General features: G+C 50.4%; 1 long non-coding RNA gene across 11 annotated transcripts in view; it reads left to right on the forward strand.

Annotated features, from left to right (window-relative positions):
• LOC117196854 (uncharacterized) overlaps positions 1 to 27,459 on the forward strand; it is a 289,465-nt gene that overhangs the window by 73,959 nt on the left and 188,047 nt on the right. For all 11 annotated transcript variants that reach the window (XR_007479022.1, XR_007479023.1, XR_007479017.1 and 8 more), the window contains one exon: positions 24,016 to 24,250. This is a non-coding gene — a long non-coding RNA (uncharacterized LOC117196854). The remainder of the gene's footprint in view (positions 1 to 24,015; positions 24,251 to 27,459) is intronic.

Here is a 27,459-nt window from a genome sequence, read left to right on the forward strand (position 1 = left end):
ACCGTGGGCCCAAACTCCAGAGTTCTTCACTCTGACCACCAAAACTTTCTAGTTCAGTCTGGTCTTTCCAGACCACTGCAGGGCTCCAAAGCAATATCTGTTCCCCTTCCCATCACGGTCCTTAAGTCACCCAAAAAACGGGTTAAGATTTCCAAAGATTTTCATGACAGCAGCCCATGGACGGCAAGTCCTAAGATGCCAGTTACAGCCACAGCCATGGGTCCATGACCCCGGTCCTGAGGGGACAGCCAAGTTCAAGCCTGACCTTGGCTGAAGTCCTAACAGTCCTTCAGCCCCACCCTAGACATCTTGGGCTTCCTTCCCTCTGGGAGGCATCCAAGCAGTCCTAGAGGTGAGTGCTTTTCTTTGTCTTTTTCTCTGTTTGCCCAGGTGAGTACTGTTCTCTCTGACAAGCTGTAGTGCAGCTTGGGACTCACACCTTCCTGGGAAAGAGGGTGGGAATTGGGGAGGGGGGAACACAGCTCTAGGGGCTGAGCCAGCTTCCTCTGCAGCCCATAGGCCAGCCGGGCCTCTTCTTTCCAGTCTATGAGTACAGGAAGCACTCATAGACATTCCATGTCCCCTTTGCTGAGGGTTGGGCCCAGCAGGTGGCATTTGAGTGACACCTGCTGTGGAGACCAGTGTGGCCCGTGGTGGACGGGAGCCACAAACACAACCACCTTGGGACTGGGAATAGGAGTCCCTGAATCCCGTCTTGGCTTTGTCATTGATGAGCTGTGTGATTTGGGGGCTGAAGTATAATTTAAGGTGGCCTCTGCCCATTGTTTAGAATTTTTATTTTATTTAAAAAACGTTCTTTCTGACTTTTTTAGACATAGGCTTTTAAAAAAATCACAGATAACTCTTGCACGTACATAAAAAAAGGAAAATATGAGTGAAATAAACAGATTAGAGTGTTCTTAAAATGTCCTCATATTGCTGAATTGCTTTTTGACTTAGGCATTAAAAACCCCATTTTCCCACACAGTTATCCTGAGTGCGAGGTAAGGATGTGATGGGAAGCTTCGCTGATGGTTGTGATCTTGGGTGGCCTTGGCCCGCAGTGGCTTGAAGCAGGATTTCGGTTCCCGGCCAGAGATTGAGGTCGGGCCGCGGCAGTGAGAGTGCTGAATCCTAGCCACTAGACCAGTGACCAGTGACAAGGCCCTGGCCCTTCGGCTTTGCAGAAATGAATTCCCACGAAGATAGAAAGTAGTGAAACAAGTAAAGCGTTTATTAGGAGGAAAATAGTACGTGTGGATAGACACACGGGTGGACTCAGAGAAAGTCGCACCCTCGTGGCAGTTTAAATCACTTATATGGGGAATTTCTTCTGTGTTTCCTTTGGCCAGTCTTGCTTTGCCTGGTTCTGAGCCCATATTTGGTTTATCTCAGGGTCCTCCCATGTGTATGCCCATCTCTTAGCCAAGATGGATTCCATCGAAGAGCCTTATGGGTAGGTTGATGTCACTCCCCTTTTGACCTCCAAGGAGCTTTTCTGTGCATGTATAGTCAGTCAGGAAGGTCTCCTTGACTTCGAGAATGAGAAATATGTGGTCTCTGTCTCTTATCTGGACAGGGCTCAGCCTTTCCTGTCTTCATCTTGGAGTATCTGTCCACAGGGGACAAACTCCAGCTGCTCATCCTGGGGTCCATCTATCTCCTGCCTCAGTTGAAGGTTGATGGTATGGTGACAAGGAAGGCACCCAGGAATGCCCAAATTCGGCCTCACTAATCACACTCCCAGCAAGCCTTCTAAGAGTCCTAAGGCACTGCATACCCAGGGAGCAGTGGTCTAACGGGAATACAAGTGTCACTTGGCTGTCAGTCCTGATAACTCTCATCAAACTAAGAACTCTGATCAAAGGTCCTTAGAGGGCTTCCCTGGTGGCGCAGTGGTTGAGGGTCCGCCTGCCGATGCAGGGCACACGGGTTCGTGCCCCGGTCCAGGAAGATCCCACATGCCGCGGAGCGGCTGGGCCCGTGAGCCATGGCCGCTGAGCCTGCGCGTCCGGAGCCTGTGCTCCGCAACGGGAGAGGCCACAACAGTGAGAGGCCTGTGTACTGCAAAAACAAAAACAAAAACAAAAACAACAACAAAAAAAGGTCCTTAGAGCCCAGGTCATGGGAAGCCTAATGAAGGCCTTTGCTTTGGCTTTAAATCCCAGTTTGGGACTAGCCTGGGAAGTGGGGGTTAATGGGGGAGACTGGGGCCATCTCTAAGGTTTAACTGTCCATTTTGCACCAGGAGATTCTTCCTGAAGTCCTTCTGGTTTTCTGGTTTCTTCATCGAAGGGTAGCTCTGAGCACCATACATAGCCACGGGCTCTGGGACCAGGTCCACACTCTGGACTGGCATGGGTGCCAACTGTTGGGCCAGGCGCAAAAGCTTGAATCTCAGTCACGAGGCTGGGTCACACAGCCGGGAGAAGACACCTGAAAGGGAATCAGTGGTTCTGTGGAGCTCCATTGTTTTCTGGAAGAGACAGGCTGTTCAGCGTTAATAGCCACATTCTTCCTGCAGACAAGAGAACCTTTGGTGGGATGATTCACTGCCCCTCCCAACCTCGCCTTCCCTTATCACTTCACAGGAAGCTGCACGGACAGAAGGTATTTAAACCTGTGGACTTGGACCCGTTTTCTCCTCCCTCCAAGATAACCAGTTCTCTTTCCTTTTCACTATGGGACTAAGCAGGGAAGTGGGAGGAGGTTGGTATTAGTGATGGGAAATGATCCTTTCCCCCAAATCAAGAAAAGAATCAAACTTCATATCCCTAAGTGGCCTTGAGGAACCTTGGCTAAAGTTTCTTGCTAAATTCCCAGGAAGAGCTGAGAAACTACTTAAGACAAGCATGGGGTGATCCTAGTCGTCTGTGCTTTCCAAGCAAGTAGAGTGGATTGGGACACCCTGTGAAGCCAAAAATATATGAGTATGGATGTGTTTCAAAGTGGTTACAACCATGGGCTTGGAGCCACAGAGAGCTGGTTTTGACTTCCGGCTCTGCTGCTTACTCTGTGAGATTGGGCTCTTAGCTCTCTCTAAAGCTCATTTCCCGTCTCTAGAAGTGGATGACAACAATGCCCACCTTATGTGTGCAGTGAAACCCTTAGCCCAGTGCCTGGCACCCCTAACAGTCAATAAATGATAGCTGTTATTACGGCTGTTGTTATTACAGGGCGGGAAGGAGCAGATGACTCAGCACAGAGCTAGCCACTTAGCATAGAAATTCCTCTTATAGGCCATTGCCTTCCCTACCAACGCCCCCCGCCCCCCAGCACATTCTACTAATGTCTGTAAAATCTTGACACAGTGCAATGTCTTGTCTTAATGATGTAATGAAGAAGCCACTGCTGGGGTGTGGTGAGACGTAGTGAATGTGTGAAGATGTGGTCCCAAGTCAGGGGATGAGGATGAGTTTACTAATTCTTTGGTCACTAGATTATTATGACAGTCCCATCAGCCGGTGAAATGTATCATTGCCATGGTCCAGTTTTCTTCTATTTTCTGGATAAAGATGTTGTCTTTGGTTTTTAAAGCTCCCCAGCACCTTCCCATCTCTAACTGAAAACAATAAGTATGGAATGATGTTTCCAGAAATACCATCAGGAACTGAATGCTGATTTCTGTGTAAGAGCCCATCTGTGAAGGGTGATATTCTGGGACTTTATTAAACTCTTGTCATTAGGATGCTAGCATTAAAGTTACGGGTGGCCGCAAGCAGCATTAAGGGTAAGGAAAACAATAAGAAGCCTTTCAGTGCCGAATAGCAGGTCTTTTCTAGGTAAATAGAGTCCGCTCCTAAGGAATAGTTCAACCAGCCAAGAATCTGGAAATCCACATTGTGGCCATTCATTACGGTTGAATTCCAACTTATTCCAGAAGTAGTTCAGGCTGAGTGAGAGACTGAGGCGCCTTATTTCAAAGTTCTCCCTTCATTGCTCAGCCGAAGAGCCAGACCAAAAGGATTTGAAGATAAGGAAAAGTGAGACTCCAAGAAGGGTTGATCAGTTCTTTATCAGGAAGTCACAGAGTGTTGGCTCTGGGAGGAATCTCAGAGATGGGCTAGTGTCCTGATCCAAAGCGTTCATTTTACAGATGTAGACTCAGGTGTACACGGGTGGAGTGCTTAAGATCACTGGAGACCAGAGTCCAGACTTCCTGGTTGCTGGTCCTGGTTCCTCCTCTTCCAGAAATCATTGTCACCTGTTTGTGGGTTGCCTGCGGGGTACGAGGGTATGGAGGGTCTAAGACACCTCCCCGTACACCACAGTACTGTGTAGTAAGATAAACAAGGTATGTTCACATGAAGTAGTCATAGTATTTGAGGCTTGTGTGATAGGCACCATCAGTGTGATGGGAGTTGAGGCAGAAGAGGAGAGATTTTTTCATTTCTGATGGTCCAGGGAAGCTTTCAGAGAAGGTGGGATTTCAGGAGGGTCAAAGAATGTGTGTGATTTGGGTGGGAGGAGAGGAAGGCCATTCTAAGCAGGACAAAGACATGTTCAGAGGAGCAAAGTTAGGACAGTAAAAGGAATATTTATGAGTCAGAGACAGTTTGGCTGAAGTGATCATTTTCCTGGGATCACAGGTGTTATAATTGGAAGATATGCCAGAGATCCCGAGACCCAGTTTCCTCATTTTACTGGTGAGAGTGTTAGGTCCAGAAAGTTAAAGTGGCTTGGCCAAGGTTACATGGCTATGAAGAGCAGACGGGGGTTACAACCCTGGCCCATGACTTCTTATCCAGTATGTTCCCCACTACACCCTGCTGACCTAGGGCTGTGATAACAGAGAGACAGAAAGACCACAGAGGACCTCGCAGGAGACACAAGACATTTGTGAATTAAGTACTGAAACCTTTGACTGTTTTTGAACTGGGCAGTTAACCCGTGGTCAGAGTGATGTGCTGGGGGTGGCATGCAGTATGGATGGGAGGGACTGAAAGGAGAGGCAGAGAGAGAGTGACCAGTTAAAGACGCCCAGACCTAGACCCGCTATGAGATAACACGAAGTGAGGTGGTAGCAGGAGAGAAGATGAAGAGGAGAGGATGACTGTGAGAGAGATTAAGCCATTGGCTATGGGAGAGTCAGGGAACAGGAGAGGATGGAGTCAAAGGCCACTCTGCAAGTTCAGGGTTGACCAGTTGTCTGTGGAAGAAACCACCTTACCCTTTCCTCTTAGCTCTTCACTCACTTATTCATTCTTTCTTTCAACTGATGTTTTTGAGCCTGTGGAAGGCATTCCATGTTCACCCCAGCCAGCAACCCACTGAACGTGATGCTTTTGTCGTTTTCTTGGGATCTGCCCCGTTGAACTCTTCTTGGTCAGAGTTTTTGGAGAGAACCGAGGCTAAATCAGGAGAACAGCTTGGTTATTGTAAAGAAAAGAACCTGATTGTCTGGGAGGGTGTTGAAAAGCCAGCAAGATTTCAAACGCGAGGAGGATCAAAATGTCCTGGGGAGCGGGGAGGCGGGCCCTGTGCGCACAGAAGCTCCTGGTCTCAGGGAGAATAAAAAATGCCAGTGTGATGTCAACCGAGGGACTCTTGTGCACTCAGTAGCTGCCTGGAGGCGTGATGAACACACTTGGTCCTGGGGCCAGGCTGGGGTGGCTCTAGGCACGGACTGCTGCCCACCCCCGGAGAGTGGAAGGGCCTCGTGTCCACCATCAGAATGGGGACAGGTGCTGAGGGCTCCTTACGTCAGAAGGGGACCCCAAGACCACAGCTTTAGAAGACGGAGAGCTGCTGAAGGCAGAGTCTGTGCTCTCCTCCCCGTTCATTCTCTCTCGGCGATTCGTACCCTCCCTGATCTTCGGATGCCTTTGATGACTGTGCTTTGTCTTTCACCCCTTGGCAGTTGTGGCTGTTCTTATCCCGAAGGTTTAGTCTTACCAACTGGACTCTTGAACAAATACGGCAAATAGGTCAAAACACATGGACCATCTAACAGATTGGTTGTAGCCGTATTGAGATGCCTTCTCTCCTGCACCTGGGCCAAGTATAATAGTTCTAGGCAGACTTTGAAATGACTTAACTTATTTTTATTTCTGTCTCCTAATAATACCAAGTGAAAATAGGGTGGAAGGAGGTCCATAAAATGGGGAAACACGGTCAAAACCTCCAAGTCAAATAGCTTCCCATTCACCTTCCAAAATGCATGATAGCTGTGAATGTCCTCTGGTTGCCTCTTATACCCTCTGAGGTCAGGGTGGCTTGGGTTTACAGACACGTGCCCTGGAACCCTTGCTCCGCTGCTTTCTAGTGTGTGAATCTGGTAAATTACACTGAGTATCTCTGGACTTTGGTCTTCCTCTGTAACATTGGTACGACCCCTACTTTGCATAGTGTTAGCAGGACAGTTTAGCAAGTCTCTGGCTAAGAGGAGGTGTGGATTAGGATTAGATCTGGGTGAGACCAGCTCAGAGTTTAGGACCTGGTGTTCAATTCATACTGGTATCTCAGAGTTATTTCCTGTGTGGGATGCTGGGATTAGAGAAGATGGATCTCAAATGTGATCATCAGGAAAGAGGTGCCTGCGATGGGGGCTGCCGTGCCCAAGTTCATCCTGAAGGTCAGCTCCCCAGATACCATGGACAGATGCCCATTTAGACGTGATTATAGGAAGCCCGAGGGCCGGGCAGTGTGTGGTTAGGGGAGTCGTGTCCCGGCAGGAAAGACTCGGTGACTTGTGCAAGCTGAGCTGGGAATGCAACCCAGGTGTCCTGACTCCCCACCCCCTTCCCCGCCTAATGATAAGGCCCCTTCCCTCTCCCTGTATCCAGGGTTGGACATGTCGGGAGCTAAGAGAGTGACCTCAGGGCATCCGGTGAGCTCACTCTGCTGCTCTGGTCTGGATGTGGAGAAGTGCTATCAGAGCTCCGAGGGAAGGGCTTTGCACCCTGGGTTTCTCAGAGGCCAGTGGTGGGAACAGATCCTTCCCTGGAGACTAGCAGGAGTTAGTGAACTTTGAGAAGGCTCCAGAGGCCTGGGCAGCAAGGGCCACTGAGGCGTTGAAGGGAAGGGAGAGCATGATTGATGAGGGAAACCTAAATGAGAGAACTTGCTGGCTTGACCTCAACACCAACTGAGGGGCGTGGGAGAACATTCTGCAAATATTTCAGAGGCATCGGTGCCAGAGAACTCAGTGGCTGAACCTGGATGTAAGGGAAGGGAGGGAGCGTAGGGCTAAGTCTGTCAAGGAAATCTTTCCCAGAGCCATCAGGAGGCAGGCCTCCTCCTCAGGGACCCTGTCTGTGTGGGCATCTCCCCATGGCACAGGGTTTAAGGGCTTGCAGGTTCCAGGATACAAACCACAGGGGCCAGAGAAATAGGCCCAGATCACTTTTCCTGTAGAGAAACTGGGCAGAAAGCATAAAGCAAGACAGGAGGTGGGGCTTCCCTGATGGTGCAGTGATTTAGAATCCACCTGCCAATGCAGGGGACACAGCTGTGTTCGAGCCCTGGTCTGAGAAGATCCCCCCATGCCGCGGAGCAAATAAGCCCGTGCGCCACAACTACTGAGCCTGCTCTCTAGAGCCCGCAAGCCACAGCTACTGAGCCCACGTGCCACAACTGCTGAAAGCCTGCGCTCCTAGAGCCCGTGCTCCACAACAAGAAAAGCCACCGCAGTGAGAAGCCCACGCACCGCAATGAAGAGTAGCCCCTGCTCGCCACAACTAGAGAAAGCCCGTGTGCAGCAACGAAGACCCAACGCAGCCATTTAAAAAAAAAAAAAAAAAGACGGGAAGTGAGAACAAGGTGGATGCGAGAGCCTTGTCTTTCTCTCTCTGTCCTCTTCTAATCGGTTTTCTGGGGATCCATGTTATCTGTGTCAGTCATGGCCTCTTCCCCCTTCCCCTGGGCCCCTCCCTGTACCATCTGCCTAGCCTAAGCCTCCCCAGCCTTCACAGGCAAGTTCAATCTCCACCTTCTTCAGGAAGCCCATCCCAACCTCAAATACTGTCATTATGCACCCTCCACCCTTGAAGAGCCACAATACTAAAGGTTCTGAGATGTCCTGTGGTAAAGAAATATTTTGGAATTTGTTTATCCTAGTAATTCTTCAATCTGTTTGATCACAAAATTCTATTTTTAGGCAACTATGTTATATGCTGGCTTAGAGGCTTCCTCCTGGTGAGGAAGCATGTACATATGACTGGCTCCCTCAGTCACATCCTGAGAGCTTCAGTGGCAAAGACCACACGTGCTGCTTCCTTTGCAACTCGCATAGCACATATATCAGATCCTAGTGCCCACAACATTTGGGCTTAATTAAAAAGAAAGAGGAGCATCAGAGACCAAATGACACAACTGGGGGAAATTTGCAATATACGTAGAAAGGAATGATATTTTGAACGGAGAGAAATTTTTGCCAGTAAGAAAAGCAGTGAATGCTGCAATAGAAATGGGAAAGAAATTATGAACATTCAAATCACAGAAGAAGAAATACACAAAACTTATATACATTCAGATAAGTATTTAACCTCACAGTAATAAATAATATGAAATAAAAAAATGCAGTGCCATCTTATCAATTCAGCAAAAAGGAGTTGGGTAGTGAGGATATATGGAAATAAGCACTCTTTAACACTACTGGCTTTTAAAAAAACCAGTAACTTTTTTTTCAAGGATATGCTAAAAAATAGTAATTTTCCCCTCAAAAACCATTTGTCAAAACTGTGTTATTTCTGGCTGTGTAATATTCCATAATATGGAGTGTAAACATTCATTTAGCTGCCACTTTGGCTGGGCATTTAGGTTATTGCCAAGGTTTGTCTGATCTTAGATTATTTCCTTAGCATCAGATTTTAATAATGTGCTAGTTATATACTGCTCTGTACCAAATCACCCCCAAACTAACAAAATATTAAATCGTTCAAAACAACAATTATAATTAAATCTGGTTTCTGTGGGTTAAGAGTTTGAACAGGGTATAGTGGGGCAGCTTGTCTCTGTTCCATGATTTCTGGAACCTCATCTGGAAGCCTGGAGGCCTGGGTCTGGAATCACTCCCATGTCCGGCATTGATGCTTCAGTGGGGCTGTCGGCTGGGGCCCCTCCATGTCCCTTCCTCACAACATGGCGGTTGGGATCCAAGGGCAGATAAGAAGGGTATGGTATTAGTTTCCCCTTGCTGCTGTAACAAGTTACCACAGACTTAGTGGCTCAAACCAACACAAATTTTTTCTCCTACTGTTCTGGCAGTCAGAAGCCTGGAATGACTCTTCCTGTCTGAGGTCAAGGTGTTGACAGGGAGGTGCTTCTTTTGGAGGCTCCAGGAGAGAATTCATTTCCTGGTCTTTTCCGGCATCTCAAGCTGCGTTTCTTGCATTCTCTGGCTCGCGGCCCCTTCCTTCACCTTCAGAGCCGGCCGCAGAGCACTTTGCTTCAGTGTCACGTTGCCTTCTTCATCTTGGTCAAACCTCCCTCTGCCTCCCTCATGTAAAGACACTAGTGACTGCATTCAGGGCCCACCCAGGTAATCCAGGGAAACCTCTCATCTCGAGATCTTTGACCTAATCACATCCATGACATCTCGTTTGCCTTATAAGGTAGAATTCACAGAATGGTGGTTGCCAGAGGCTGGGGTGGCGGGGAAACAGGCAGAGGTTGGTCAAAGGGTGCAAACTTTCAGTTACGAGATGAATAAGTGCTGGGGATCTAATGTACAGCATGGGGACTATAGCTACGAATACTGTGCTGGACACTTGAAATTTTCTAAGAGAATAAACCTTAAGTATTCTCACTAACAAAGAACAAACAGTGATTATGTGAGGTGATGGATATGTTAATGAATCTGATTTTGCTGATCATTGCACAGTGAATGTGGATATCAACTCATCACATTGTACACTTCAAATATACTACAATTTTAGTTGTCAGTTCTACCTCAAAAAAGCTGAGCAAAAAGGTGGCACTCACAGGTTCGATGGCCTAGGGTCTGCACAACGCTGGGCGCATTTTCAGCCTGCTGCAGTGACTGAGGCTTTTCTTTCTCTTTTAGCTGGGTTTACGGGAAGCCGTACAGTGGCATGGTGGGAGCTGTGGGTGGAGCTGGGGCACTGGGGCAGCTATGGTGGGCGGCGTGGAATCTGGGTTACTTGCACACGCAGCTTACTCATGCCCTCTGGGCCTGCTCAAGCTCAGTCCCTGAAATGCCCTTTCTGGTTTAGGGGCATCGTCACTGGGAGCATCAGTGTTGTGACTTGGTAGGTCTGATGGAGCACAGCTTATAATGGGCAGCGCTGAGTGTGTGGTCACTTGGTGTCCTGTGGTCAAGCATCCTGTCTCTCCCAGGGCCCAGTCATATGCTAATGACTGTGCTTGAATGATTTATAAATCCCTGCTGGAGACAGCGTAGACTTACTTCAGAATCCCGAAGGACTGCGTGGTGATTTTCCCACCAAGCTCACTGTAATATCTATTATGCTGCATCTTTTCCCAACGCTGCCACTAGCAACACCACAAGGTCTGCCAGATCAAATGGCCCAAGTGTCAAGGCTATTAGCACCATGGCCTGGACCTGCTGCAGAGAACTTTCCTGCTCTGGACCCCCCTCCAGGCTGGCAGCCTCCCATGTCATCCAGTATAAGGAGAAGGACAGCATTTCTAGGTGTGGAATGTGTTGTGTTAAGAACCCAAGGAAGGGACTTCCCTGGTGGCACAGTGGTTAAGAATCCGCCTGCCCATGCAGGGGACACGGGTTTGAGCCCTGGTCTGGGAAGATCCCACATGCCGCGGAGCGGCTAAGCCCATGCACCACTACTACTGAGCCTGCGCTCTAGAGCCCGTGAGCCACAACTACTGAGCCCCTGTGCCACAACTACTGAAGCCCATGCGCCTAGAGCCCATGCTCTGCAACAAGAGAAGCCACCACAATGAGAAGCCCGCGCACCTCAACGAAGAGTAGCCCCCACTCGCCACAACTAGAGAAAGCCCGTGTGCAGCGACGAAGATCCAACACACAAAAAATAATAAATAAATAAATAAATAAAATCTTAAAAAAAAAAAAAACCCAAGGAAACCTACCAGGCACTGAGCACCCTTCTTTGTGGTGGGGATGCAAGATGCAGCAATGCATCTTTTACTGTGGAAGGATATCCTGGATGCTTCTTACTCTTGTACCCTAAACACAATTGAAGTGACTGATCCGTGGATCCTCGTAGGTTTTATAAACCACCCCTGGAGTGCATGTGTCTTCCCCGTGCTTCTTGCCTTGTCTTCCCAGCAAGCATGAGGTTGCTGATGTAATGGGTCAGTGTGATACCCTGTGGGCTGTCTAGGCAGTCAGATCTCTTTGGATGATATTGTGACAGAGGGTGGGTGAGTTCACACAGCCCTGTAGAGAATCTGTAAAGGAATATTGTTTTCTGCCGCACACAAGTGCAAACTGTTTCTGATTCTCTTTTTTATTATTTATTTATTTATAGATTTATTTATTTATTTATCTATTTTTTGGCTGCATTGGGTCTTTGTTGCTGCGCGCGGGTTTTCTCTAGTTGCGGCAAGCGGGGGCTACTCTTCGTTTTGGTGCGCGGGCTTCTCATTGCGGTGACTTCTCGTTGCAGAGCACGGGCTCTAGGTGCATGGGCTTCAGTAGTTGTGGCACACGGGCTCAGCAGTTGTGGCTCGCGGGCTCTAGAGCACAGGCTTCAGTAGCTGTGGCACACGGGCTTAGTTGTTCCGCAGCCTGTGGGATCGTCCCAGACCAGGGCTCAAACCCGTGTCCCCTGCATGGGCAGGCGGATTCTTAACCACTGCACCACCAGGGAAGTCCCTGATTCTCTTTTTTAAATTGGAGTGGAAAAGAATGCATTTGCAAAGGCAGTAGTCACATACCCTGTGGTCTTGTTAATCTGCTCCAGCAATAACGTCACTTTGAACACAGCAGCTGCAATGGCAGTTCCTACACATTTAGGCCTGTGGTGGTTTATAGACACTCTCCGTAGCTTGTTGGTTTCTGCAGGGACCCGACTAATGAATTAAATGAAATATTATAAGGATCAAAGACGCAGAATCTTGTAGGTCATTAATGCTGACACTCATCTTGCTGTCCCCCCAGGGACATGATACTTCGGCTGCAATTCAGAGGTTCCCAGTGAGCTTTTCCAACTCTGATAGCTCCTCTCCCGTGAGCCAGGGATCGAGTGTGAGGGTTTCTCCATCGGCCAAGTATCCCAGCTCCAGCGATATCCCTGGGGACTGTGTGTAGCAAGTCTGTGGACGCAGGGCCTCTGTGAGCTGTACCTCAGCCAGGCCTGCGTTTGTGACCTGGCTCCAGAGGCCTCATTCTAACAGGGGAGCCATTATGATGCTTTGGGTCTGTGGCTGTTGATGTCAGCTAGGGCCCTCTGTTCACCAGTCCTGGAGAATTCTGGTTCTTTCCTTTCCCTTATATACGATCACCTGAGCAAATGGCAGTAAGACCCTTTGGGGAACCACAGGGTGTGTATTTGCCATGGAGTTGCAGGGTCCTTCCTCTTGGGAATCTAGTCATCTCTCCGGTCAGTGGTTCCAGGCACCTGTGGAGCGAGTGATCCTGCAAAGGGTTGTGTTTCTTATTTGAGGTGACCGTCTGCCTTCAACCTCTTGCTCCTCCAGTGGTGACTTTTTGGGATTATAGATATTCAGCAGCACCCTTGTTGCCTCTATTTCTTGGGAGCTTTGTCCTTCCTGTGGATATTAAGAAGTCCAGCTTTGTGACTGCCTTTCCCAACATCAAATTTAACTGGAAATCCTATATTTGCTAAATCCAGCAATCCCGGCCCCTCTAATCTTCTCAGTGATCAGTGGGCTGGGGAAGAATGGTCTTTGGGTTCTATAGGAACGGACATAATGCCTTAGCAGGGCTTCTGCCTCATAGTCTGTACTGTCTACCCCAGCACGCCCACTCCCCCAGCCTCTTCTTGCCTTTCTGTTGTGTCTGCCAGAGCAGCTGGAGCATTTCCGTTTGCTGAGTGGCCATTGCTTTTCCCTGGTCTTAGGAGCCACGCCAGCAGCTGTTTGCCCCATTCCCTGTGGTCCTTTCTGGGGTGTAAAATCCATTAATCAGAGAGAGTGCCCCGAAGTCAGTCAGTGTTTGCTTACCTGGTCTTACATCCTGGCCACTTCGTTTATGTTTTGGTCTGTCCCAATGTACTGATATGAACATACCAATAATCCAATATTCTTTCTTTTTTCCTTTTAAAAACATTGGGGTATAGTTGATTTACAATATTATATAGTATTAGTTTCAGGTGCACAACATAGCGATTACAATTTTTGTAGCTGCGTCCTGGCCGCTTTGATGTAGTGCCTTCAAGCTCAAGCCCGGGAGTGATCCCATGGGGCTGCTGCACAGGCAGGCTGATTCTTCCAGCTCCTCCAGTGGATAGTTTCTTTCCTTCCCTCTCGGACACAGCGTATGTAACATGTCTGTTAGAGTCACAGAGCTGAACTTCACTCTAGTTATTGTCCCAGCACCCAGTAGAGAGGATGGGGTCAGCTTCTAAGGGGGCACCTGTCGCCTCGTTGTGGGGAAGAGGGCCCTGGAGCACCGTCCATCGCTGAAGCGCTAGCTGTCTGTAGGGAAGGCTGGGCCATCGCTGCAAGGCCTGAGGCTCTGGAAGGACAGGAAGTCTGCAGGGCCAACATTGTCCATCAGGACATCCCCGTTTTTGCAGGGTCCCACGTTTTGCCCACCAGGGATCTCCCTTTTGCAGAAGGGACCCACTGGCTGAGTATGGAAATGCTTGTGGAGCTCCGTTTCCGGAGTTCTGTAACTCTAACGGACACCGAGCCTGTCACTTAGCTGTGTCTGTTTGTCCACTGTAGGGGACAAGGTCCTCACTGGGGGCTCCCTCGGTGGCCCCCTAGCTCACACACATAGCCATTAAATGGTAGTGGCCCTGGTGTCCATCCCTTTTCAGGGCAACATTGTAACGTAGCAGTAATTAGCTAACTCTGCTGTCTTTGTAGGCATTATCCCGTCCATATTTTAAAAATGCCACAGCATTCCTCCTACTGGGTTGCTCCCTAGGGCACCACTGGTGAAATCTTTAGTGACTTGAGCCATCATCTTGTGCTAGACACCATCTGTGCCTCCTCTACCAAAAAGGATGGTGGTGGTGGGATCCGGTACCCAATCCCTATCTTTTTCTTCTTGGACCACTCCTGGGGCTACTTGTGCGAGCAGTGTCTTCAGAGAAGCAGATGTCAGTAAGGATGAGAAAAAATGGGGAGGGGGCTGGGGGAGCAGTCAGCCTGTAGTATCGGTCTGTCCCTGGGTGAAGGTGGAGGAAAGAGGGGAAGGTTGGTGGAAGCATCTCAGTCTGCGGTAAAATTCTAAGAGAGACACCAGGGGAGCGTTCAAGCCAAGGTGGCTTGTCAGAGGTGCCCCGTGTCTTCTAGTTGCTGGCCTGCTGAGAATCCCTGCCGTTTGCTGGGAACAGCCAGTGGGACGTGTAGCCTCAGAGTGACAGTAGGGGTGGAGTTCAGAGGCTGGTAGCTGGTGCTGTCAGCCACTTAGTCTCCTACCACTGGGGACATGAGAGGGGCATTTCCATGGTTCCCACAGGGACCGTGTCCTGTGATCTCTAGACTCCAGGTCAGAGGCTGAATTGGCACCACCTTCATTATTGTAGAGGTTCTAACAGAGGCTGTCATACCCTTGCCTTGGTCTTTATCCTGAGCTCCCCATGCTATATTGGCTGCTTTGTATATTTGGTCTGTGCTGCGATTTAATCTGTTATAGGCTGTATTTTAATTTGAGAAATTTTACTGGGTAGAGAGACTGGAGATAAGTTGTTTTATTTATATTCTTTCTAAAATCTGAGTGCAAATTGATCAGTTATTTCAAAGTTTTTCTCTTTTTATAATATCATGTAGCGCTAAAGAAGTCAACGCGTGTTTTCAACATGCTGCCCAAGTTCACACGTTCATTATATATTTTTTCAATCTCCAAGTTACTGCTGGATGTAATTTTACCAAATATTTCACCGCCGTACAACACAAGTTGCCATTTTCTTAGCCTCCACCTGCTGTCCAGTTTCAAAGCCCAATGCCATATATTTTAGCTTTTCGTCGTAGCAGAATCCCATTTCTATGCCAGTAAATATCAATTTCTATGTCATTAAATTGTTGTTTCAGTAATAGTCCATAGCAATCAACAACATCGTGTACAACAATGAGGCTTGATTGAGCTCGTGCCTCTCTGAGTTAGCGGACACAGGCTGGACCCTATTGGAGCAGCTCTACTCCATGGGTCTCTCATCCCTGTGGGACCAGCAGGCCAGCTTGGAAGGTTCTTTCCAAGGTGATGGCAGAAACACAGGAGAACAAGTTCAATTGTATAAGTGCTTCTTTCGTCCTTGGTTACTTTGCACTTGCAAACCTCCCATTGGTCAAAAGCCCAGGGCCAAGGATGCATCCTCTGTTCCTGGAGACGAAGAGAGGAGAGAATGTTTCTGAACAATGATCACTTTGACCACAGGTATTTACTCTATCTTTGTTGCAAACCATGTTTCCATTTTATTGTTTGGAGGTCAATTTTGCTTTCAAAGATCTTTGAAGTCAAAGAAATTAAAGTTTTCCTGGAACCAGAGGCTAATTTTTGTAAACACTTGTGGGGCTACTTTCAAGTCTCTATGAATAGTCTAAGATTGAAGATAAAGAGGTGGTCTGAGAAGAATGGGTTCCTTGTTGGAATTCCACCCATGTTCCGTTTGTATCTTAGGACTCCAGGGGAAGCCCTCAAAAACTCTAGAACTCTCCCCAGCCACTGACCCCAGGAACAGATAGACAAGAGCTTTTCTTCTGGTACACGATGACTTTCTTTTTTTTTTTTTTCCAGTTATCATTTATTGACCAGTGACTGTGTCAAATGCTGTGTTAAATGCTTCAAATGTGGTATCTCACAGGGTCATCATAGTGCTATGAGGCTGGCATTCTTATTACCCTTATTATAATCTCTTCCGGATGTGTAAGTGATATGCTTTAAATCTCACAGCAAAGTAAAAGGGATTTGAACTTGAAAGTTTCTGCTCTGACTCCAAAGTCAGTGCTTCTAAACTTTTCAATCAACACTAACCTTTTTATTTGAATCCTGCTCCTGTCTCCTCTTCCATCAAAACAAAGACATCTCAGGGCTTCCCTGGTGGCGCAGGGGTTGAGAGTCCGCCTGCCGATGCGGGGGACGTGGGTTCGTGCCCTGGTCCGGGAAGATCCCACATGCCGCGGAGCGGCTGGGCCCGTGAGCCATGGCCGCTGAGCCTGCGCGTCCGGAGCCTGTGCTCCGCAACGGGAGAGGCCACAACAGTGAGAGGCCCGTGTACCGCAAGAAAAACAAAAAGAGACATCTCTACTGCCCGAGAGGCTCTTAAGATCCCAATGAAACCAACAGAAACTGCTGACTCAGAAGACTTTAACTGTAGACCCCTGTCAGAGGGGTACATGGTGTTGGGAGGGGAGCCTCGCGTTGAGTGTCGCCATGAGAAAGTACAGCTTGCTGAAGGCTGGTTGCCAAGTACCACTCTGTGCCCCGGTCTGCGTTGAGGAAGCAGCAGTGGCTGTGCAGAGGAAGTCAGCCCCTCCCTGCCACATGCTCCTTTTCCTCTCTTCCTAACAGTAAATGCTGCTTCAGGAGGCTCTGCATTGTAGGGCGGGGGCAGGGGGTCAAGGGAGGAGGGGTGGTGAAGGATTTATTGTCCAGTGAACAAAAGGCCAAGGGACTCCCTCTTGGAAGTTTCCTTTGGGGTCTCGGGCCATCGATACAGAGCAACTCAAGCAGAAACCCCACGACCACCCTGTCCTGGCAGTTTGCTCTAAGCCGTCTTCCTCTTTCCTCCGTAATCCCGGCCCCACTCGGCTGCGCACTGCCCAGCTCCGCATCTCTGGCCGGCCTTTGTCTTGGGAGTAAACCTTCTAGCTCCATCTCCGAGAGAGTTGTCTTCATTTCAGGGTTAGCAGCTCCTCACTTTCAAATTACACAGTGAGTTTCTCAAGAAGAATGAGATAATGGACCTGAAAGTGCTGTAACAGGAAAAAGGAGAAGAATGAAGAAAAAACCAAAGCGTCGCCCCCCTCAAGCCCCATGTCCAGTGTGCATTTAATAGAGAGAGAGAGAGAGCTGGCTTGGCCAGAAAAAGTACAGGTGTTTGGGGGGAAGGGGGCAGGGAGGCAAATTTCTAGCTTAGAAGTGGCCCTTCTTGTAGGGACAGATTAACTGGGGACCATGGGAATCTGAGCTTAAAATCCCTGAGAGTTGACAGCAGCTTATGATGGCAAGCCCAGGGCCTCACAACTTCCTGATATGGAAACTCAGGTACAGAAACACCTCAAAGATTTAGAAGTTTACCTAGACCAACCCTCTCCTGCTCCCCACGTCTCTCTCCAGCTCATGCTTGGTTCTCTCTGACAGCTCAGCTTGTCTTCTGCCCTCTGGTTGGAAACATCCAATCATGCTAAACTCCCTCTCTTCTGAGACAGAGCTTTCTCTCCTTGGGCAGGTGTGCTTTCTCTCTTTGGGCAGGTGTGTTTTCCCTCTTTGGGCAGGTCTGTTTTCTCTCCCTGGGCAGGTGATGGTGTTTTCCCATCACCACCCTTCCTGATTCACTGTGCTCTGGAACTGGAGTTAAAGCATTGTGAGCAGGGTTTGGAGGTAAAGGATGTGTTGAGGGTCTGGGAAATAAGGAAGAGAGGATTTACAGCATTTCCCTGTGTGGAGAGAGTAAGAGGCAGACGAGGCTGGAGAGGTGCTGGGAGGAGGTGCTCACAGGCTGCAGTCAGCTGGATGTGCTCTGAGTCCCGGACTGATGCACGAGACCCAGGCATCCCAACCACCCTCTTAGGAAATGGCAACCCCCCAGCAAGAGGCTGAATTTCCCCACATGAGGGTTTACAAGGTCTTGCCTTGGCTCTGGAACACAGATATTCCCAAAGCTCAGAAAGTCAGAAAATGATGGAGTAGCTGGGAGACAAAGAGTGGGGCAGTGGGAGAAAGAGAAAGAGGGGAAGGGAGAAATCCACAAAGACAGGAAGTGACACTGAGACACGGAGCATAACAAAGGGAGGGGCAGTGAGTGTGGACAGACAGGAAGAAAAGCGTGAAGCGTTAGAGGGTAGAGGACAGAGGAAGAGAAACAGAGTGACTGCAAGGCTGCCCAGGGCAGCAGCATCTGTGATGCACCCTTGTGGCTTCTTCTGGTCGACCTGACTCCTCCAGGACCAGATCTCCAGGCTGGGGAACTCAGCGGGCAGGGCAGAGGGAGGCGGGGGCTGTGTTTGGAGGGCTGTGGACGCTTCTGATCTGTCTGACGTGGTCCCTGAGCACCCCAGGAAAATGGGCGCTGCCTGGGGAAGGGGGATCTGGGCAGAACTGCTGAGCACTGTCACCACCTGACCTCCTGCTGCTGTCAGAGAGGCTGATGGGAGTAAAAGGTGGGCCCTCGCCCCCCCAGCTGGAGCCCCTCAGCGGCCATCCAGATAGCCCTGAAGCCAGGCAGCGGGTGGTCCCACCAGGGACCTGGGAGGGGAGGGGAGGGGCACAGGTGCACACGTGCAGGTGGCTCCAGTGCTTGCCACATCTGGATCCACTTATGAGATGAGGGGAGAGACATTCCAGGCTTGCCACCCCCCTTCTTAGGGATTGGGAAAATAGACTGGGGCAGGCTAGGGGTTACAGACCAGGGTGGCTGGGAATTGGGCCTGGTGTGGGCTTTGTGTTTTCATTTTTATCAGTGAAACGTGTTTGCAAAAAAACTTTTCTAAACTCTGAAGAGCTATTTGTTATTACCCCGTCCTCACCACAAGCCCTGGGGAACGTGGTCCCCACTTTAAAGAAGAGGAGACAAGGGCAGGGGTGGGTCACAGGGTCATGCAGGAAGACTCCACATCCAGGGCTCTGTCCATCTTGGTGTATTAGCACTGGCTCTCCTGAAGGCCTGAGGTGGTGTTAGTTCTGGACTTTGCTAGCTGGGGGACTGGGCAGGACGTGGCTTTCACTCTCCTTAGGTGCACAGCCTAAAAATTGAGAGTTACGTTTCGTTCAGCGGACAGTCCGAGGACCTCAAGCCCGAGAGGCAGCATCTCAGACAATGCTGAGATGCTGTTCCGAAGAGGCGAGGGGGTGTCAGGATGTATGTTAGGAGTTTTTGCAACAAAAGACTGGGTAGTGGGAACATCAAACGATTACTGTTAATCAAAGAAAACCAGACATCTCAAGTTAATGAAATTCGCACTTTTCTATGTATGGGACGATGCAAAGTCTGGGCTCACTGGCATCATTCCTTTGATGTGCACCTCAGCTGTCTGGGGCCAGTATCCTGCATTTTCACATCCTGCGTCACTTCAGGTGCACTGTCGTCAGGGGTGGCTGCAGCAGTTGACTGCTAGATGGTGGGCATCCTGTCCCATACTGAGTTTCCTCAGGGCTCACCTGGGGAGGCTGTAATGTGATGGCTTGACGGCTGCAACATCCTTTGTTTACTGATATGGCAGCAGTATTTTAGTTCACAGAGGTCTGCCTGCATTACCTGTGGAGCTGCATGGAGTAAAGGGAAAAAACCATTCACTCTCTTTGTTTCCCACCCCCAGGGTAAAGCCACCAGCTGCTAAGCATACGTCTAGCATGGGACTCCTGCCAGGGCTCACATACCTAGGAAGGTACACTGTGGACCCAGTAAAAAATCAGAGATGGTCTGACTCTCACAAGAAACCCCGGGCTAGGGGAGAAACAACTGGATACCAATAGCATGTTGCAGGGTGCAGTGGAGGGAACCTTGATGTCTTCCAGTAATCCCAGACCCTCCCCTGCCCAACACGGCCAGCCTCAGTCAGAACCCAAGGAACCTGGGTTGGTAGGATCCAAATTTAACCCTGCAAGTTTTTATTTTGTGCAAGCGTGTAAAGTTTGCTGCAGGAGGTTGAAACTGAGCAAACTAGTTCTGTTTCACAGTCAAGTCGATGGGCCAAGACCAGCACTCGTGGACCCGCAGCAACAGGAGCGCACGTGCACAGAGAGGAAGGAGCAGACACGGTGCTGTGTGAGATCAGAGAGGGAGGCGGTCCCTCTGGAGAGTGAGAAATCAGGGAAAGCTTCTCGGGAGAGGTGGCAAGCAGGGTGCCTTTTCAGATCTACATGGAGCTTCACAGTTTGTAAGACTTTTGCATGCATTACTTTGATATACAATGTTAGGGTAACAAATGTTGGTGAAGTGGAGAAACAAGCAATAGCCCGCTGCTGAGAGCATAAATGGAGCATAAACACGTGTAATGCACTGGGAAGCAACCCGACACCATCAGATTTCAAAATTCTAGGAATTTATGCTGCAGACACACTGACACATATGGGCAGATGGGCGTGAACTAGAGACCCACTCTCACAATGTTCCTAGTAGCCAGAGACTGAAAACAACACAAGTGTTCATCCCTAGAGATCAGATTGTGAATTACAGGACATCCAAGTCATGGAGCCCCGTGCTGCCATCAAAAAGAATAAGGCAGCTCCGTGTGTGTTGTCATGAAAACAATCTCTAAAGTGTAACTTTAAGTAAGACATAAAGCAAGGCAAAGAGTGGAATGTACAATATATTCTCATTTGTGTAACAATTGGGCACGTGTTTATGGAGGAACAGGAAATTTCCAGAAGGACACACAAAAAACTGTTAACAGTGGTTATTTCTGGGGAAGTAGGGTGAGGGTCTGGAGTGGGAGATGAACTGTGAAAACATTTTCAGTGATTGTGAAATGGATCGTATAGTTCGAAGGGTACACTGAACGTATGTGCTATCTGAAAAGTCATTACAAAACAGAGCAGACTGAACGCATTTTGTGTAATAAATTCTTGTACTCAGAATTTAATAGCATTTGCATATAGTAATATGTCACTTTTCCTGTTTAAAACAACCTCTGTGAGGCAGACAGAAGTATCTTTTCCCATCCCAGCTTCTCAGGACTGGCAGGGTCTGGGTGCTTGGCGGGAAGACCTGGCAGTCTGCTGGGGGCGGCCAGGAGAGAGGCAATGCTGATGGCGGGGTGGAGGCTGGAGGAGGTGGGGCAGGAGCCCCGAGCCAGGTGCTGAGCTGGGGTTGCCAGGCCAGGTCTGGAGTTTGCTAGCTTCCGAGGACTGATCCAGGGTTTTGGGGAGTGACACCATGCAAGACTCACAAGGAGGAACTAAAATCAAGTTGACATGTACACGCTGCTGTATATGAAATAGGTAATCAACAAGGACCTACTGTGGAGCACAGGGAACTCTACTCTACTCTGTACTGACCTATATGGGAAGAGAACTTGAAAAAGAATAGATACATGTATGTGTACCAACTGAATCACTTTGCTGTACTCCTGAAACTAACACAACATTGTTCATCAACTCTACTCCAACTCTACTCAGCAGGTCCATCGGCCAAGCAGAGTAGCCCAGTTGAGGTCGGGGGGAGGGGCTGGTTTTCCCGGCTGGACTCCAAGAGCAGCGGGGGCGGCACCTGCTGACCCTGCGTGGGGGCGTCCTGTCCCCATTTTACAGCCGAGGAGACTGAGTCCCACGGAGAGCAGGTACCTTGCTCGGGGCCACACGGCTGGTACTTGGCGGGGTGCGGGGATCGGACTCCACGTTGCCTGGTTATGAAGCCCGTGCAGCCCTCTCTGCGTCCCGTTTTACTGTCCCTTTGTCTGACGCCCGCTAGTGGTCTGGTGGACTTGCCTGCCTCTCACTCTGGGAGCTGGTGACGCTGGCCCCGCCTCCGAGACGGGTGTGGAGGGAGGGGAGGCCAAGGTGGATACACGTGACTCTGGAGGCCCCCGGGCCCTCTGGTCCCTTCACCTGGCCTCCGTCAGTCATGGGGCCTCCCCGTGCGTGACGAAACTGCAGGGCAGGGGGGCAGCGTCTGAGAGTGAGTGGAAGCTTCCCGGAGCACGGCCTGTGGGGCGTGTGGGCTTGGGAGTCAGAGCCCTGGGCCTCCCTGTGCTACTCTCTAACCCCGTGGGCCTCAGAGTGGCGTTGCGCGTGCCCCAGCTTTGCTGGGTGTCTGCACGCGGCTTCTAGGAATGGGAGGCGCTGATGGCGGCGCTCCCCTCCTGCCTCCATGCATCACACCAGTTTTATTTTTCAGTCTAGCACATCCTACTGAGGAGCGCCATTTCCTGATGCCTGACACAGGCTCCACAGCAAGATTTGGCTAGAATCCTAAAAAAAAAAAAAAGAAAGAAAGGAGGAAAGAAAGAAAGAGAAAAAGAGGAAGGGAGAAAGAAGGAAAGAGGGAGAGAGAGAGAGAGAGAGAAAGAAAAAGAGAAAAGAAAGAAAAAGAGAAAGGGAAGGAAGGACGGAAAGAAAGAACGAAAAAAAGAGAAACAGTAGATGCTGCAGGGTGGCCTGGGTTCTGGACCGTGACCCCTGGATTTGTACAAGGACACGAGGGATGCCAGCCGTCCTCCTGAGTCTGCAGAACTGGTGAGGAGCGCGGCCGTCTTCACAGTCTCGATTCGCCCGTGTGCCGGCCGGGGTGGCGGTCAGGTTTGGTCACAGGGCCTTATTTGTTTTGGTGGAGCCGCAGGCTGTGATAGAGGCCTGCAGGGCCGCCTTCCTTCTCTGGGAGTTTGGTGGGAAGCACCAATGTAATAATCCTGATTTATATCTCTAGCCAACCCCCAAGCACAGCTCCAGTCCCTGATAGAAGTAATTCTCCCTTGAACAGAAACGGGTGGGAAAAGTGCCAGTTTGCGCCTGTGCTGTACATTCTTCTCCTTGACAGGACGGGGCTCCAGGAATATTTCACCTTCATAATGTTGGCCACAGTCGGGGGTTTGCGAAGCTGTCTAAATCCAGTTTATCAGCAGGAATAAATGCCCTCAGACTTGAAAAGTGGGAAGCTGAACTTGGCTCCGTTGGGCTGATGATTTATGGAGAAGCGGAGAGCTGGGAGTGGAGGAGGTGATGGGGGGCTGGGGGAGACAAGGTCCGTGGGGCTCCACTCACAGCCTATAGAAGCAGCGGCGTGTCCTGTAACGAGAGATCGGGTTCCGAGATATATTTCCTCCCGTGAAGGATACGGTGTCTGGCACCCGTCACGTGGTAGGGACAGAGGAACTCCGTAGGGACGCAGCTGCCTTTGGGGTGCTTGGGAGGTGTGGCATGAGCCCGAATTGGGCCCAGGGCTGGGTCTGCGAGAGCTGTGGCCTTGAGGTTGTGCGTCCTGTCCCTGTGGGACCCGCTGCACCTGGGTTTCCTTGTCCTCCTCCTCCTGCAGCTCCTGAAACTCCATTCTCTCCATAAATCATCTCAGACTGATGTCTCTATGGAGTGTCCTGTGCCTCCACAAGGACCACTCCATGACTTCACGTGGCCCAGTCAGATCAGTGGTTTTCCTCCTTGTACATTTTGCCATGTGTTCTGTCTCTGTGACATCTGTGAGGTGACCCCCAACTTCGTGCAGGTAGAATCTCAAAGAATAAGCAGTGTGCTTGACACTATGGGATCTGGGGTCAGGCTACCTGGGCTGGCATCTCAGCTGTGCTACTTAATAGATGTGTAATTTTTTTTTTGGCGGTACGCGGGCCTCTCACCGCTGTGGCCTCTCCCGTTGCGGAGCACAGGCTCCGGACGCGCAGGCTCAGCGGCCATGGCTCACGGGCCCAGCCGCTCCGCGGCATGTGGGATCTCCCCAGACCGGGGCACGAACCCGTGTCCCCTGCATTGGCAGGCGGACTTTCAACCACTGCGCCACCGGGGAAACCCTAGATGTGTAATTTGGGTGAGTTTTCCCCATGCCTCAGTTCTCTCATCTGTAATATGTGGACAGTAATCGTGCAAGTAAACCCATTATTGGGAGAATGAAATTGAACCATAACTTGGCTCAGTATCTAGCAGGTGGTTTTCGTTCATTACACAGTCTCATCAGAATGATTGGTGATGGAGATGGTGATGATAAGACAAGCATGGCTTTACAGTCACTGAAAAATACTGTGAACAAATGACTGTTTTAAACTGCAAACCTTTTTGCAGGTTCTGTAACTAAGCTGTCTTTTGCTTTTTTGTAGTTTTTGATAATCAGCACCGGAGTCTCCTCTCAGCTCCTCCCTGGGCACAGCGCAGTGAAAAGAGCGTGAGCTTTGGACTCACACGGGCCTGGAACAGAACTGTGATCATGGGTAGTAGTCCCTCTGAGCCTCAGTTTCCTCATCTATGAAATGGGAGCAGTGATGGCAACTTCACACAAGTGTGGGCAGAGGGGTCGAGATGACTCGTACATCCCGCTGACCACAGCAGAGCATGGTGAGTGCCCACCTACTAGTTTCTTTTTCCCCTCCCTTGCTCCATAGGTTCTAGGCTCCATCTTTCTAAATCCTCTTTCTCTCTCAAGATTTGTTTGAGACCTGCCTGCTCCATAAATTCTCCCCCAGATAACTGGCCAAATCCCCTGTCCGTAATACATTTACAGCCTCACGTCACTGAGTTGGAGAGGCCAGGTCACTTTGACCTGCTGGGCTGGAATGCCACTGCTTTGGGTTTTGTAATCCAAAAAGTTCCCTTCGACTGATTCCCTCCGACTCAGAATTTGCCCAGAAAATGTAGATGTCACTTGCTTCCCAGCTAGAAGGAAGGCTCCTCGAAGGTGGTTTTCTGTCTCACCCGCAGTTGTGGATCTCGCTCCTAGCCCAAAGCCTGACAAACAGTGGACCCCAGTACGTGATTGTGGAGTGAAGGAGGGCGCGCACGATGCTCTCGAGAGGCAGGGAGACCCCTTACAGTTCAGAGAGGCCTCCCTCGCCACCCTGGGGGAAGCTCTTACCCAGCACCAGCTGTGTAGTTCTGTCAGAGGGGCCCAGGCCTCCAGTGTGGCTGTGTAAGCAAGAGGAAAGAACCAAGAGCTGTCTGATTAGCCTGCCGTATTTGGATTGGCGTCAGGTTTTCAGTTGCAATGAGAGCCTCGGACGTGAATATCAGAGTCATGCCATACGAGAGGAGGGCTTGTTGGCTCAGCCTCCAACTTTGATGTGGAGCATATGGGCCTGGGGGTGCGACCTCAAGACAGGAGGGGGGGAAGGGCACAGAGGGACCGCTTGCGTTTGGAACTTCCCAGGTCCTTCCCCGGTCATTCCCATCGGCCGGGAGTTCTGACTTGCCCGGCATGGTCAGGGGTCAGGAATAGCAGGTTCTAACCTGGGCTCTGTTGCTAGCTAGCTGTGTGACCTTAGGCCAGTCACTTTACCTCTCTGGGCTTCAGTTTCCCCATCTGTAAAATGACAGGGTAGATTAGATGATCCCTTCTCATTGTTCTATGACATTTTTTGTTAGTCTGCAGTTTGTTACATCCTGACCAGGAAGCACTGACATTTCTGATGTATGTTGAAGAGTTGGGGGAATTGGGAGGGGATACTAAGAAATGGAGATATAAAACACACCCTGAAATGGAACCCAGGGCTCCTTTCCCCAGTCCTTGGCACTGTAACTGCTTTCCCCTCTGCTCTTGCCTGTCCTCTACTGGCCCCCAAAGATGAGCCTCATGGGAGATGCTGCAGGTGTGGAGGAAGCGCTGGACGTCCCTTAACCTGCGAGTCTTGGTTTTCTCATCCGTGTGGAGACACTGCTGCCACCTCCTTTACTTGGGGGCTTTGAGGTTGGAGCAAAGTCGAACGCATGCTGAGCCTTGGAACGTGTCAAGCACCACGTAAACGGGAGGAGTGGCGATTGTGGCGTAGAGCTGGCCCCACTGGGAAAAACAGTGCGAATGTCCCTCTGCAGGTTGCCCCTTTCTTCCTCGAAGATGCCTCAGTGCAAGGGATGCTTCTACTGCTGTCGGTCAATGGCCTGCCATGTTCGGTTTTCCCTGCCCCTTTGAAGCAGAAATGCTGCTGTCTGAGTCTTTATTTCTCTGCACACTTTCCCACTAGTGCAGAAAACGCATTTTCCATGTAATTTGGCTTACCTGGCTTAACGTGTGCGACAGCATCTCCAGGTCTTAGAAGAAGAGCACTTTTCTCTCAATCCCTGGAGCAGATGCCAGGGACATCTGGGGTCAGGATGACGCTCTCCATGACCTGGGCAGAGTTGGAGGTACTGCTCCTGTGTTTTGGTTTCACCACGTGTTAGTTGAGAGTTGGACGGAACCTCAGGTAACATAGCCCAGCTCCCCTCTTGGACCGGAGAGTGAGGATCTGGCCTGAAGTTATCAATCGGGCTAGTTTAAAAGGCGCAGGGACCAGGACTCAGTCTCTGGACCATTCTAGCGCTCTTTCTAGGGTACCACGTAGATTCCTTTCTCTGCTTTCACTCACTCCCCATCCCTCCCCATTCCTCCCTTCACATTTGTCCTTTTGCTCTCTTTTTCCAGAGCCCATTTGCTGTAACTCTCAGAATGGAAAAGTTTTCTGAGTTTCTGGGGCAGGCAGGCTGCTTGGTAGGGTTGGGTGACCCCAAAGCAGCTGGGGCATGTTCTCAGGATGTCACATCACCGCGAGTATCCAGGGCACCCGTTCACTACATCAGCTTCTTCCCAGAAATCCTGGAGATGCAGCAGCCAGAGATCCCACCCGCAAGCCCCGCGGCTGAGGGGTCAGAGACAGGCCCTGTGAACTGGGTTCTGTGGTGCAGGTGCCCCCGTCCCCCGCCCCCTCCCTCACTGACATGGACGGAGGGCTGGTGTGTGTTGAATGCCTGCAACACAAGTGTGGGCCAAGATCTCCCCGCCGCCCGCACCCTTACCCACCCCTGCTGTCTCGCCTCCCTTCGGGGCATCCCGTCTACTTGGCAGCCGTCTCCAGGGTCACCCAGATAGCGCCGGCCCAAGTTCAAGAGCCCCTTGTGGCCCAATACCGCGTTGGCTTGTAAGGGGAGCTCACCCTGGGTAGATTTCACCCTCTGGCAACAGCTGACTCTGTGTATTCAGATGAGAACAATTTTCTTCCCCTTGCACTTTCAACAAGTTCAACCTCAAGGCACCCCCCCGCCCCGCTCTGCTGCCCCAAACAAGAAAAGGCAGAAGGAGAAGGTACGGGGTGGGGAGACCACCTGCTCTAATTGAGCCATCTGCTGAGCCCGGGTTTCCTGGAGCTGGGCTGTCTCAGGGCCAGTTTGCGGCTAATGGGAAAGGAGCTGTTTTATTTCCTAATCACCCTTAGAGATAACTGCTCAGTGCATGGGGGAGACGCCTCCGCAGGAGAAGCTGACTGGCAGCCCCGTTGCCATCCTTCCCCTGGGGCTGGGCTGGAGCTGGCTCAGCAGGAGACCCGGCGGGGTTGGGGAGCATCCTGATGGCCTCAGTGCTGTGTCTGTGATGTGTGATGTACCAAAACGAACAAGTCAGGAGGCAGTGTCCCGGCACAGCCTGGACCTCTACACTCCCAGCCAGTGACTGCCCTGGACAGGGGCGATTGGCTCAGAGCCCCTCCCCATGGAGGAGAGGTCTGGAGTGTCGCTGCCTTTGGCCTTCCATGGTCTAGAGTTTCATGTGAAAAGACAAGTGTGCGGTGGGCGATGCTCTG

The sequence above is a fragment of the Orcinus orca genome, chromosome 8 (genome assembly GCF_937001465.1).
Source record: "Orcinus orca chromosome 8, mOrcOrc1.1, whole genome shotgun sequence".
In the NCBI taxonomy this organism is placed as follows: Eukaryota; Metazoa; Chordata; class Mammalia; order Artiodactyla; family Delphinidae; genus Orcinus; species Orcinus orca.